The sequence below is a fragment of the Sus scrofa genome, chromosome 16 (genome assembly GCF_000003025.6).
Source record: "Sus scrofa isolate TJ Tabasco breed Duroc chromosome 16, Sscrofa11.1, whole genome shotgun sequence".
In the NCBI taxonomy this organism is placed as follows: Eukaryota; Metazoa; Chordata; class Mammalia; order Artiodactyla; family Suidae; genus Sus; species Sus scrofa.
Genome location: NC_010458.4, coordinates 75,619,473 through 75,634,616, shown reverse-complemented (window position 1 = coordinate 75,634,616; position 15,144 = coordinate 75,619,473). Strand labels below are relative to the sequence as shown.

Genomic DNA, 15,144 nt, shown 5'->3' with positions numbered 1-15,144 from the left:
TGTCACCAAGGAAAGCCAGCAACCAACAGTTGTGTTCTTTTGTGTTACTTTACCAAATAAGCCACAAGAAACTAATCCATGGCTCTATCCAACTTTGAGGGTCCTGGCTGACCAATGCGTGGAAGAGTTTAACCAGTACCTCCAATGACCTCCATTCTCTTGTGATCCTGGCAGCTCGCGGTGCGAGTCTGCCGCTCTCCTTGTCCCGGACTGGCCGTGGCCGTGGCCGTGGTTCGCCAAAATGTCCCTTCACGTGCATGTCTGTGTAGCTCGGATGTATGTTCTTGGGTTCAGGTCAGTGCATGAGCAGCTCATCTCCTTGGAGAGAGATGGGCACATCACGAGGGTGTCACAGAACCGCAGTCAGTGTAAACGTTGAGTCACGGGCTGTCATACACAGCACAAGCGCCCAGGCACACTGTCACCCACTTCCACCAACTGTCACGGGGACAGCTGAAGCTCATCATCATAAGACATCACGTGGCTTCTCAGCCCCCATGGGCAGATTCAGCATGCTTGTCGTGGGCTAGAACCCCAGCCCTAGGGCTACAGCCACCCGGTTGTCTGAGCCTTGGGACTGCTGGCTCCACACGACGGCGTTAGCCAAGGATGCATAGCTTGCTGCAGCAAACTGCTCTGAATTTATGTTTAGCATAAAGGCTTTTATAACTGCAGTCCATACTTCATTTCTTGCCATGAAATAATCATTTGAGAAATGCAGAGAAATGCCCTGTTAACAATTTAACATTTACTCTTAATAAATTGGCGATAGTGGACGGAGAGCCAGAGCCCATTATAGAAAACATCATTTGTGCTTGGTGCCAGGAAAATATATTCTCCATTTTGTTGCACCCTGTGCCCAGCTACGAAACCTGAAACTTCCCCGCCTTATATATTCTCATTATGATAGATTAACGAACCTAATCTACCATGACTCATGGCGTGAAAAGTCCTATTGAACACAGCACGCACCATTTTAAATGAAGACACCCAAACCTGTCAGGCTTTCTTACAGGGATGGCAGAATCGAAATTGTCCCTATTTATACATACGAGGCCACTCTAAATGCTGAAATGACAGATTATCGTGCGTTCAAAATGAAGCTGCTTGTGTATGTCCCCTGTTCATTTACGCATTCTGCAGTGCCTCGTGCAGCCAGCCTCCTATCATCTTCTGAACTTTTCAGAAAATACCAGTATTTGAAGCTTGAAATTAAATTGCATTATAAGCAACCCCACAAATCTCACACCTGTTAAGATCTTTCCCAGTGCACTTATGACTTGCCTTTATGGTAATCTTCACCGATCTGTCATCTCTTCTGAAATTCAGACCTAATAAGACATCAGACTTCACCAGTACAAAGGTAGCAGCCTCATTTATCTCCAGTTAAAGCAGTAATAAAAGACAGCAGGTGACACAAATACCGGTATTTCGATATATTTGCATTAGAGGTGAGGAATGAGTCGGCTCTTTATTTTGCTGGTTGAAGAAAGCTTTTTCCCTACATCCAAGGGATAAATCGTGTTCAGATACCAGATGGCCATCAGCGGGGGGGAAAAAAATTAAATGTTTAAAGGTATGATTGTACCTACAAAGACATGCTCAGATCAAGTCACGGGCACTCTCCATTCATATAGGATCTAAAGCTGATGAGAATTTCTTGCCTATCTTCCGGAGCATGCTTGAAGAAATAAAAGAAAAAATACCAAAATCAAAGATTTCCCCGTAAAAGGAAAATAGTTATTTTACATGTCTTCTGAGGTTAGAATAAAGCAGTAGAAAACAGAGGAAGTTTAATGTGTTTAATTCACAAGACAATATACACACAGCATGTCTGTCCCTTGATACTATAGTGGAAATGCCACGTTCTCTGTTAAATTCCCTGAGAAACATTAAATTGAGGGCGAGGTGTTTTGTACTTTCTGGCTAACGTCTACATGAGCTGAACCAGTCGGTACAGTACTTCCTTCCCAGGTTGAGACTGAACTATTCCCCTCGGGATGCAAAGGGCAGAAAGAGACGGGAAGAAGTACACGAGGCATGGAATGAGGGAGAGTCTGGGCCAGGGGGAGGTGCCGGCTGGGGGGCTGGGATAAGCCCTCCCAGCTCTTGGTTTAAGGATGACCTTGAATTTGTCTTTGCCCTCTTGAATTTGTGCTCCCTCCTGTCAATGTAGCTGCCATCCCTACCGTCTTGTCCGTACTCTTAGCTGCTATCACAAGACTCCAACAAAAGGCATGCAGAGAGCACTTGGTCATGGCCAAGTTCACCAAACTGAGTTCTTAATCCAGGGCTCGGCTAAGGAAGCCTGGGGAAGGGTCTCTAAGCCTATCGCCAAAATTCTCTCTGAGGACTTCCTATCGTGGCTCAGCCGGCTAAGAACCCGACATATTGTCCATGAGGATGTGGGTTCAATCCCTGGCCTTGCTCAGTGAGTTAAGGATCCTGTGTTGCCATGAGCTGCAGCATAGGTGGCAGATGCAACTCAGATCCCGAGTTGCTGCGGCTGTGGTGTAGGCTGGCAACTGCAGCTCTGATTCTACCCCTGGCCTAGGGCGCTTCCAAATGCTATAGGTGCAGCCCTAAAAAGAAAAAAAAAAAACAAAGCCCTATTGGAGAAGCACGTACTGGGGACTGCCACCATTCTGTGTGACTGTAAAGGCAGTAACAAGCAGACCGAGGGGAGGAGGTATGACCCCAAAGGAAGGTCTCGGGCTTGAGGGAGGAGTGGGCTCTCCGGCTCCAGGCGACTGACGGAGCCCCTATTAGGTGTGATGAGATTCCCAAGATCTCGCTTTCTAGGCGGAAAATTTCTGCCTGTTGACAAGCGCTGCGGAGGGCTTGGGAATCCCAAGACATCCTACATCAGACTTTGGTTTATGAGGTTGTGTGGAGAACGGGGGCAGGCGTACCCACGGGCAGTGCCTGGCGTCTCTTGGGTGAAGAAGAGAGATCTGACTTCAACATTTGGCTCTGCCCCCATTTGTCTCACCAGCACACAGACTTTTAACTGCTAAAGAGGAACTAAGATCCTCAAAGAGCATGCAGTCTGAGTTTTTCTTTTTCTTTTTGAATTTTGAGAACTTTGTGTAATTTAGATAGTTCTTTATCAGATGTTATCTTTTTACAAATAGTTTCTTCTCACGCATGGCTTATTGTCCCTTTTTAATAAATTTTTCATTCATAGAGCAGAAGTTTTCACTTTTATCAGCCCTCTCCTTCAAGCAATGCTGGTCCATCAGAAATTTTTAAATATGGCTTTGGCTTTCCAACGCCTGTAGCCTTGACCAACTGGGGGCTTTGAATGTGACATGCACTCTTGAAGATGCTCTTGCTTCTTACATCCAGAGACACTCGTGGAGATACCACCAAGCCTGGCGATGTCCCCCTGTGACCTGCAGATACACATCAAGAGAGGCTGCCTGCAGGCGGCCTGCTGATACTCAGCCCACATTCACCTGGACTTGGAAGGTCTCATGTGCTGATAGGAATGAGGCTCCAGCTGCTAGACCACATCAGACGGAGGGAAAGAACGGTAGCGTGTTATTACCAGTGCAGAACCCTGGTGATTATGCCTGTCCTCTCAATGACAGCACTGATCAAATAGTAATTAATTCCTCAACAGGCTGAATTAAATAATCAAGTAAGCTGCAGGTAATGCAATTACAATAGTTATTTAACACTCAGTGAAATAAGTTCTGATATGGAACGTCTTTATCTTGAAGCAGCCCCATTACTATGGAATGACTTTCCTTTGAGCATCTAAGGATCCAGCAGGCAATCAATGGTCCCCTTGTGGGGTTAATAATTAGGCTAAACAGAGCCCAACTGCTCATCTGCTGGACCAGACTGGCCCTGCCACCAGCACTGGAACCAACCAGCCCCTGACAGGCTTCCTTCGGGAATTTAAGACCCAAGTGACCAGGAGAGAGAGAACGGTGTTGAAACCAGAGCAGCTTTGGTCTCTATAGAAACCAGCCCAGCAGGTGAATTCACAGGACCCTGGTGACGACACACCCCAGGCTCAGTTGAGCTGGTCGAAAAGGAGAAAGAAATGAAATCTGAGTTCCACAAAGAGGTGGTACCTTTAGTAGCCAACTTGCTGGTTTCCAGGGCCTTAGGCTTCTGCAGTCAGGCTCCGGGGATGACACGCTCAAGGCCACGTTCACGGTTTTACTTCAATTTGCTGGTGGCCGGTGCCCATTCTTCTCTTCTGCAAGTATCCGAAGAATGGGTATCAGCAGTGCCTTGGAAGATGCTTCATAGACATAGCACGACACCGTCGTAGATGCAGCCTGATGCTCCTTAGACGTAGCATCAGCCCTCAGATTTGCTCATCCCGAAATGTTCTCCCAGGAAGGTATGAGTGTGTTCACAAGACCAGGGGGGCCCTACAGCTCAGAAAACTATTCATTTATCCGGTGACTGGATCTCAGGCTTTGAATCACATTCTCTTTAACTCAGTGTTATTACATGACTGGCTAGGACAAGGCCATACTATGGTAATAGCACCTGTTAGTAAAGATAATCCTATATTTTTTTTCTTTTGTCTTTTTGCCATTTCTTGGGCCTCTCCCGCGCCACGTGGAGGTTCCCAGGCTAGGGGTCCAATCGGAGCTGTAGCCACTGGCCTACGCCAGAGCCACAGCAACATGGGATCCGAGCCACGTCTGCAACCTACACCACAGCTCACGGCAACGTGGGATCGTTAACCCACTGAGCAAGGGCAGGGACCGAACCCGCAACCTCATGGTTCCTAGTCGGATTTGTTAACCACTGCGCCACGACGGGAACTCCAGTAATCCTATCTTCTTGCAACATCCGTGGCAGATTTGATGGTAAAGAAGTCATAATGCAACGGCTGAGGGGGGCGGCGCTTCCTGGGTAATTTTTGGAGAGTTTGGTACTTTTGCTCGTGTGTTTTAGCCCTAAGATAAACGTCTCCGTTCTCCACCCCCAGCACAGCCTAATGCTGACCGAGAATAAGAAACCTCATCGACAATGCAGTTTTTCACCTCGTGGGCTTATCATGAATATTTACTCTCGGGCTGGGGGCTGCCGCCTCTCGGCTCCTCCCCCGCTGCCGCAGTCCATTGTTAGGCGAGCGCTGCCATGGCAACGGAGGCTGCAGCCGGCGAAGAAGCTGACAGGCAGCCACACAAAGCGTGGATCCGAGGGCTAATTAAGAGGTTCTGTGCGCAGGGTCACCTTGTAAAGGAGAAATGTCAGGCAGAACCCAGGGGTCACAGAGGGCTCCGCTGAGAAGCCCCAGGAGCTCCCAGCCACTCCCTGATGCCAGCTCTCGCCAAGGTCCAGCTCCCTGCTCCCTGCCTGAGCAACTCACAGGTTATCCTAACTCATCAGTTGAGCCAGCTTATGAAATGAACAGACTCTGGTTGTTTGCCAGTAGGCGCATAAAGCATCGAACTGGAGTGATTGATTAAAAGCAGGCTGCGTGCCTCAGATCCTGATTTAGATCTGATGTTATTTGTAATTATAATTGCTTTCAAGAGCTCATGGGCTGAAGAGGGTACATGGGGACATTGGGTAATTTAAGGCTTGCTCTCAAGGTCTGGAAATACGGTAGACTACCATCCATCTAAACAGGGCTGGAATAAGATGCCACCAAGGACCTTGACCAGGAGATGCCCCTTCCGTGGGTTCTTGGGACAAGCTGAACTCCAAGCATCTCTAGGACACCAAACAGCTTCAAGAATTTGGTGTCAGGATCTTGCCCCTAAACAGCCCATAGCTGTCCAGTGGCATTTCAGTGCTTTGCTTCCAGTTCCGACAGATCTCTGCAGCCACACACACACACTGTCCCCCAAAAGGGATTCACCTCCCAATAAATAGCTTCGCTACAAATCCAGAAGAGCCTGGATTCCTCCTCCAACCCTCTAGACATCAGCGGATGCTATGTAGGCTTCATGACTGAAGCCATGAACTCCTGGCCCACCCATGTCTGTCAGCATCCTGCTCCAGCAGCTTCCCTTCTGACCTCCACACAAAGCAGTTCCAACGTCTCAAGTCACCCAGGAAGAACTTCCCAGAGATGGCCTCATCTGTCCTCTTCTTCCCAATGGCCAGGGCTCCTTCTGGCTTTTTGCTTTTTTTGTTTTTTTCTTTTTAGGGCCATACCTGCAGCGTATGGAAGTTCCCAGGCTAGGGGTCAAATCGGAGTACAGCTGCCGGCCTACACCACAGCCACAGCAACACGGGATCCTTATTCCACTGAGTGAGGGCAGGGATCGAACCTGCATCCTCATGGATCCTAGTCGTGTTCATTAATTGCTGAGCCATGAAGGGAACTCCCAGGGCTCCTTTCTGAGGGACGGAAAAGACTGCAAGCTGCAGGTTGTGGATTCTGACTTGTGTGTCTGTCCCGGCTCACCCCTAGTCTCAGTGTGACCTGGAGCAGGTTACCCCGTATTTCTGCTCCCAGTTTTTATCATCCGAGATTCCTTCCCAAGGTTACTGTGATAATTAAATAAGGGAACCTATGTAAACACTTAGAAAAAATGACTGGACCCAAGTAAGCGCTCAGCCAACGCCCATGTGTGTCATGGGTTAACCTGTGTCTCCTAATAAGATACCTTGAGGTTCCAATCCCCAGGACCTCAGAAGGTGACCTTATTTAGAAACAGACAGGATCTTTACAAAATAATCAAGTAGTTGCAGTTCACACTGTGGCTCATCAGTAATGAACCCAACTAGTATCCATGAGGATGCGGGTTCAATCCCCGGCCTCGCTCAGTGGGTGAAGGATACAACATGGCCATGAGCTGTGGTGTGGGTCGAAGATGCAGCTCAGATCCCACATCTCTGTGGTTGTGGTGTAGGCTGGCAGCTGTAGCTCTGATTCAACCCCTAGCCTAGGAACTTCCATACGCCACAGGTATGGCCCTGAAAAAATTAAAAAAAAAAAAAAAAAAAAAGTATCCAGAACAATCCAGTTACGGTGAAATCAGTGGTGTGGGCCCCAAGCCAGTAAGACCATGGCCTTAGCAAAAGGGGAAATAGGACACGGACGCAGACACGCCTAGAGGAGTGCACCACGAAGGCGGACGAGGAGGGGCTGTGCCCGCCAGCCAGTGGGTGCCAGAGATGGCAGGCAGACTCCCGGATGCTGAGGGGAGGCCAAAAGGAGCCCCCTACCGGTTTCAGAAGGTCATGGCCACACTGACACCTTGACTTCAGGCTTTTGGCCTCCAGAACTATGAGATGATAAATTTCCGTGTTAAAGCCAGTCAGTTTGCTGTCCTTTGTCATGCAAGAGTTAGGAACTCTACAGCGTGCTCACTAGGCACCTGTTGATAAGCTCTAAGCCAACAAACCCCAAGACGCAGGACCTCTAAAAAGAGGTTTCTCGTTGCCCAGTCAGGTTGTGCTCAGTCCTGGGCAGGTGGACCCCCGCTGCTCCGTGAGCTCATGCGGGAACCCAGGGGCTTTCTGACGCGTTGCTCCACCACCTGCTTTCCAAGCGGTGGGAAGGGGCGGGAGCGAGTCTCGGGCACATCGTGTTGGGGCTTCAGCATTCAGGACATGACTTGGAGATGCAGGCATCACTTCCACCCACCTCCCATCAGCACAGGCGGAGTCACATGGCCACACCTTGCGGCATGGGGGTGGGAATGGAGCCTCCATGCTCCTTGTTGTGACTTACCCACCACCACCACCATCATTCAGGAAACGGGAAACCTGATACGACATTTGATGAGAAAACAATGCAGAGATCGGTTCATGCCAAAGCCAAGAGCAAGGGAATGTAATGGTTAAAGTTTGACAGAACTGGTCCGTTTAGAGGAAAGGTCCTCCCCAAAATAGCTGGCAGAGTCTCCCAACAGAGCCTTGCAAGGGACGGTCCCACCTGCGCAAACCACAGCATCCTTGACCTCCCAGACTCTCTGCTGAGAACTGGCCTCCCAGCGATCAGTTTACTCGCTCCCTGCAGCTGAAGGGGCATTTCCTTCGCTGCAACAAGGTTTGGGTCATCTGTCTGTCTGGTGGTTTTATGAGTATCTATTTTTACTCAGAACTAAGAGATAAATAGGCAAGGATTTCATGACTGATGTAAATCTTTTTGTTAAAAACATTCATTCATCCCTAACTGCCTTAGAAATTACAGTCAAGCCTTGTGCCTTCTGAAATAATTTGGAGCATAAAGATGCAACTATTTATCAATTAATTTAAACTCCAGTGAGAGTTTTGCAGATACAGGCACTTTAGGATTTGGTCTAATGGACTGAATTTAGACTACTCTATAAATGAATGCCGACACTGGGGTTATATATATTCACAAGCTGAGACTTAGTGAAGTTTTCTTGGCCACATGAAAGAATACATTAAAATCTGGACTCCTCATGTTTTTCCCTAAAGAAATCAGCAGTCAGTTTCATCTCCTATAAAATTAATCCAGAAAGTAAATGAACATAATATAAGAAATAATTCTGTTGGGGCACACAGGTATTTTCATGCCAACAATATCCAACAATTTGGCCCTGTTATTCAGAAGCCCTTTGAAAAATATGTCAAATCTTATCCAAGCGAATTTGAAAGAGACCATAAAAGATGCTTGGGAAGCTTGTGAGATTCAAAATGAAGGTTTCGAGCAATGGAAATACATGTTATTGCCAAAGTGAGTTTTGGTAACATTGTGTTAATGACCTTGAGGTTCCCCGAACCTTTAAAAGTATTAGGTCACGGGCTTTCGATCAGCGAGGCCATGTTGAGGTCGGGGACATGAAAATTAAAAATAGCATCATTTGTCTTAAGTCAATAAGAAGCAAGAATGGGAAGAAAGTCCTTAAAATATACAGCAGAAAATCAAGCTTGATGTAAGCTGATGAAGGCCACCCAGCCTCGCGGTGATTAAATTCCATAAGACTTTATACCAAAGATTATACTGATGAATTTGTAGACAGAGAAAAAAGGTAAATGATTCTCCAGGAGGAGGGGGACAAGGAGGAGGGGGACAAGGAGGAGGGGGAGGGAAACGTGGGAAATGCCTGGATTGATTTCCCCAAAATGGTTAAAAAAAAAAAGTCCGACCCCAAACTCAGAGGCGATTGAGGCGGCTCCAGCAGCTGGGAGCCCAGCGTGGGGCACCCTCTCCTTCCTTCAGCGGTCCCTCTGTGTCCTCAGCCATCCCAGAGGACAGCCAGCTCCAACAGGCAGCTCTCTCTCTGACATCCCCGCTGATGCACAGGTGGGCGTCTCAAACGTGACGCGCCCCTTCCCCAGCCCACTGCTCCTGGGTCTCTGCCTTTGTCCCCGAGTCTTCGTTGCTCAGACGACACAGCTAAGAAGTGTTCTTGAGGTCTGTCGTTTTCTCACATGGCACATCCAAGCCTTCAGCAAATCCTATGGACGCCACCTGCCAGACATCATGAAAAACCATTCTCTTCCCACAGTCACTAACTACCCTTGCCAAGAGTCCCAGCCTATAGCATCTCTCGGCGGGACGATGGCGGTAGCATCCGACTCAGCCTCTCTGCTTCCGCTGGCACCCCTGCAGCCGCTGGCCTCCCAGAGGCATCTTTGAAAGACACGAATCCGATCCCATCACATTCCTCCCTAGGCCTTGGTTCATAGAACACCTGGGTCAAATGGAGCTGGTAACTGAAAATTAATTCGGTGACGATAATGTGATGCAGACTCTGCCGGCAACGGTAGGCAGCCAGTGACACCCCCAGAGATCCCCTACTGTAGCGCCCAGGGGCAGACCTCCCCACAGAGCTTGGGCACTGACCCTCAGGGCCTATTATTATCTCCACTTGGCTGCCCCCGCACAAGCTCAATGCGTCAGACTCTGAAGTCCTCATCTGCAGCCCCACGCTTCCCGCACAAACGTGGTCCCCAAGTGGTCTGCTCTCCAATGAAGGGCACCAGCTCACAAGCCACAGCCCAGACGTGACCCGTGGCATCCGCGTCTCCTCCTCCAGCATCACCTGGGCAACAAGTCCCGCCTGTCTCACATCCTCCACGTCTCTTCCACCAGCCCCCTCCTCACTGGTGCCGCCCACCCCCACTGGTCAGCGCTGGCTGGCCCTACTTTCATGGAGTCGGTCCCTTGTGGCCTCCCAGGCTCATCTGTTCCCAAAGTGGCCCTTCCCCTCTTCCAGGGAGTCCCAGTTCTTGCTGCCTGTTCTCAGGGCAGTGGCTTCTGCGTCTTCAAACAATGGGTCTAACCCACTCTCCTGGGAGGTTATTGGATTATTAGCTATTGACTTACCCAAGTGTGGGCTCCAAGATGACGCTGACTTAAGATGGCTCAAACCAATCCCTATGTGCCTAGCATTGTATCCAAGAGCCCAGAGCAGCATCTGTCTTAAGGACCAATTTTTGCATGAACTCCACCTCCCTGGCAACATATTTTCATAGAGAATCAAATGTCTGAAGCCAAGCATTCTTGCGGGCCCTGGAGGAAGGAGCAGGGTAGCGTGGTAGGACAGATGTCTGGGTGGCCTTTGGAAGCCTCTTTGTGAGGAGGAGCCTTGGGCTCTGACATCAGCAGCATCTGACAAAATTCCCTCTTAGACACAGGCAGACGGCCAGAATCCATTAAGGTAACGGTAATGATTTTGACTCCTATTATTGCAGAACTTCAGCGTTCCCAAGGCGTTTTACGCATATAACCAAGGACGGCGCAGGCACCTGTGGGAAGTGTCAGCCCTCAGGCAGAGTCACTGCATCTCTGCTTCCTCATCGGTTGGACAGTAAGTGGGAGGAGCCCAAGGAACGCGCTGAGCAGACACGTGCTCAACACACAGCTCCCCGCACACGGAGAGCAAACCGAGTTTTATGATTCGCTCAAAGATGGATTAGGACTCATCCAGAGAACGCCGATCGCACCTCCTTCCCAATTCCCGCCTGCCTCCTCATGCTCTTGTGTCCCCCATTGCCCCAGGTGTCCCTGTCAGGCCCCTCCTTACGGCGCCATGTGAGTCCTGATCACCCCTCCTTATAAACAGGACCTGGAAAGAACATGTGTTACAGGTGCACCTACCTCGTGTCCATGAGGAAGCCATGCCAGCGGAGTCACCTATTGCCAAGCAACATGTGCTGTGCAGTGCATCAGGGATGACGCGCTCTGTATCCTTAGCAGCCCTCGTGCAAACACGGTCACCTAGACAGGAGGCCTGGCAGGGGAAGCCGAGCCGCAACAAAGTCAGGCACAGCCCCCATTCCTCCTAAAAGCCCCCCCCCCCCCGCACGAAAGGGCCGTCTGCCCGACATCTCCCAGAAAAGGATAAAGGGCCCTGAACTGTGTCTCGCATGCCTGATTTTCACCTTGCAGGGAGGGCCACGCGTTAGCCTTGCTGAAATGCCCCCCCAATCCACATTGCCTCTGCTCTTCTCATTGTTTCACTGGAGCTATTTTGTCTCCTTTGATCCCCCAGGGAAGCAGTGTTGGTTTCAGGTAGCAGGTACCCAAGGTTTCATCGGAAAGAGTTACCCAGGCATCACACACACTCTCCATAGCTGTGGAATATCATGCAAATATAACCTCACCTTCTCCAACTACCAAGGCATGCTCTCCTTAGAGAAAGGCCAAGAGCAACAAGGAGCAACGGGGGATCAGGCAGGGATGTCTTTGGGCAGCAGATTCTTCCGAGTTACTCCCCACAGACTCCCCATCAATGGTTCTTAGTCCTCAGGCTGCCTCTGAATTGCTTGGAGAGCTGGTTAAACATTTAGATTCCTGGCTCCCACCCCAGGAGGTCTGATTTCGCAGGGCCCGCGTATGGCCGTAAATCTGATTTTAGCCAACAACTTGCTTGACTCAGAAACCGTCCAAGGAGCAAACTGGGCTGTGACCCTGAATGCAGTGTCCTCCTCCCCCGTGCTCTCTGTCACCCTCTGAGAAGGCGCCCTGGCTTCCCCTGGGTGCGTCTCAGGTTCTCCTCACAGGAGCCATCTCAGCTCCCTGCCCAAAATGCCACTCTCTCGAGGCCACCCCCACCCTCTGGGGGGGCCGCCCTGTAATCTCCCCACTGCACCCCTTACTTCCAGGACCTTCTCGGGCCTCTAGAATGGCCCCACCAATGCATTGGCATGTCCCTCTAGCACAGCCCATCCGTAACCCCCACTACAGTGGCTTGTCCCAGGTAAGCCCCCAACCCAAGCTGAGCTGATCCAAGTCCTGGGCTAGGGAGTTCTGAACTGGGTCAAGGATACCAGCATTCTCTCTGGCTCGCTAAAGCCCCAGGCTCTAAAATGCAGGGCTTTCCACAGACATACCTCTCCACCGTATGGACCAGAGGAGAGATGGAAGGGGCTGGAAGAGAAACCCAGGAGAGGGGACCAGCAGAATCTTCTTTCTCCCATACCTGCCCCTCCCCCCAGTCTCTCCCGAGGCCAGTCTATCCCTGTGGGCACGTCTCCACAACACCCCTGTAATTGTCTGCTCGGGCTGCCCTAACAAAGCACCACAGTCCTCAAACAACAGACATTCTTTCTTCCCCCTCAGGTCTCAGGGCTAGAAGTCCGAGATCAAGGAGCCAGCAGGGCTGCTTCTTCCCGACGGTTCTCTCCCTGTATCGCGCACTCTTCCCTGTGAACCCTGCTGGGTCCCCATCTCTCCTCAACACGGCAGTCATATGGGATTAGAAGCCCCCGTCATGACCTCATTTTAACTTAATTACCTCCGTTAAAGACCCCATCTCCAAAATCAGTCACATTCTGCTGTGCTGGGGTTAGGACTTTGACACAGAAATTTCGAAGGGATGCAGCTCGGCCATAACATGCCCCCAGTACTGTCATAATACATTCCTCTCCGTTGCTTACGCTCCTCTGCATTGGGAAGCATCCTGCTTGTAAAGCCTGGCCGTCTTCCTCTCCTCTGTGTCCCAAGCAGCCCCCCCAAGGCAGGAGACCCTGGGCACTGCCAGCTGGGGTCCTTTGCCCACCCTAGACTGGGAATGCCTCCATCTCCTGGACCAGGTCTCCCCGGGGAAAACACAGCAGCCGGCACACGCTCTGGGCTGAACATCTGTAACACACATGTGGGTGGCCATCACGCGCCCTGCCCCCCATCACAGGACCTCCAGAGAAGGGAGCCCCTCTGGAGAGCTTTGCTGAGATTTGCGAAGTACATACCTTTGCATCTGGTCTTATTCCCCGCGCTCTTCGGCCAAAAAGAAAAGACTGTTGGGAATTATTGCTTAGGTGTCCAGAGTTTTTATTGGCGTCCTAGGAAGCCAGAGATTTCTGCGTAGTGTATGAATCACAGGAAGAGCCCTGACTCATTTTTACCCAGAAAGGGGCAGCGTTTGAGGATGAGTCAATAGAACAGCTCTTGAACCGAGGCCCCCCTTTGACGTTATTGCAGCGTTACTCAGGGGTGCCCTTGCCAGAGAGGGAAACGGTTGGGGAGGCCGTCTCTTCTGGTGGGTCCTGAGCCTGTCCGCCTGGCCCCCAGCAGCTCCAAGTCCTGGCGGTGTAGGTGGCCTGCTCCCCAGGTGTATGTGCATACATACACCAGAGTCCATAGCTCAGGAAACCCCTCTCCATTCCAAGAGGATCCGTAAAAATTAAAGTTTGACAGTGCCAGGAAGTGGCAAGCAGTTATGGAAACAAAAGCACTCACCCTCTTGGTGGAGCGTGAAGCCAAGATACAACAGGAAAGCACTTTGGCTGTGCCTGGGAAACCTGAGATGCGTGCACACTTAGAGTCCAGGGGTAGCTGCAGAAGAAGGGCAGAAAAACCTTTATTGCAGAAGTTGTGGCAACCATGAAAAATAGAGCACAACTGAAAGTTTCCGCAACAGGATATCGTAAAAATTCAATAAACTGGAGTTCCCATTGTGGCTCAGGGGTTTAAGGACCTAACCTTGTCTCCGTGAGGATGTGGGTTTGGTTCCTGGTCTTGCTCAGCAGGTTAAGGATCCGGCATGGCTGTGAGCTATAGCGTAGGTCACAGATGCGGCTCAGATTTGGCATTGCCGTGGCTCTGGTGTAGGCCAGGAGCTACAGCTCCAATTCAGTCCCTAGCCTGGAACTTCCATATGCTTCAAGTGTGGCTGTTAAAAAAAAAAAAATTCAATAAACTAACCAGCACTAGTATATTAAAAAATGAATCTCATAATAGTAATCAAGAATTCTTAAAAAGCTACACTATAGACACTGCAGACAAGAGTCAGTGTGGCAAGCTTGAGACCACTGTCCTTAGAAAGCCCATTTGCAGGTGGACCCTTGGCTGGCATCTAAGAACTTCGATTTGGGGGCCCTCATCATCCCCTAAATGATATAAGATGCTTAACATGAGTCAACGCCTTGTACAAACAATGTGGTTGACATAGGAACCTGCTTTCCTTCCTGCGTTAGGGTCGGGGTTAGGAAACGAGTTCTGGTACCTGCCAAGCAAAGGGTGCCCAGCTGACCAGCCCCCAGAGAAAACCTGAGTTCTGAGGATCTAATGAGCTCCCCCGAGGCAGCACCTCACACTGCCTAGCACCGCCTCCCTGGGGGCGCTGAGAGCGTTTCCTATGGCCCCGCGGGGAGAAGGCTCCAGAAGCTCCTGCCTGCTCTCCCCTGGCTTGATCCTGGACTGTCCCTTCACTGCATGTGCTGTGGTCCTCATGGGACTACGTCACAGCTGTGAGTCCAGCTAGATGCTGAGTCCTCTGAGTCTCGCCGGGAGCATCGAAGCTGGGAGGGGTCTCGGCAACCTCCCAGCAGATACAAACAGAACAAAAGCCTTTAAGTAGTCCATTAAGTATTTGATTAAGTATTTTATTTTATTTGTATATAAAACATATAATCTATATTATATACAAATACATCAAATATACAAATTTATATTAAATACATCAAAATACATTTATTTTTATTTTGTTAAGCATTTTATTGAGTATTTTCTTATGCTTATATAAATACACACGTTTTAAATCTATACCAATACTTGTATATTTTATAAATATTTACATTTTAAATAAATATAGATTATATTTTACTTCATAAAATTAAGTATTTTATTTTTTATTTTATATAAATAAAATGTGTTAAATATGTACAAATTCATTCATTTTTTTATTTTTTTATTATTTTATTTTATTCATTTATTTTTTTTTATTTTTATATAAATAAATGTGTTAAATATGTACAAATTCATTCATTTACATTTATAAATATTTGCACTTTATA

General features: G+C 49.3%; 1 long non-coding RNA gene across 1 annotated transcript; it reads right to left on the bottom strand.

The window, feature by feature from the left end:
- Positions 4,092-13,207, bottom strand: LOC102159165. Its single transcript, XR_002339803.1, has 3 exons — positions 13,099-13,207; positions 11,006-11,138; positions 4,092-4,213 (listed from the first exon to the last, which is right to left on the bottom strand). It is a non-coding gene; the product is annotated as an uncharacterized LOC102159165 (long non-coding RNA).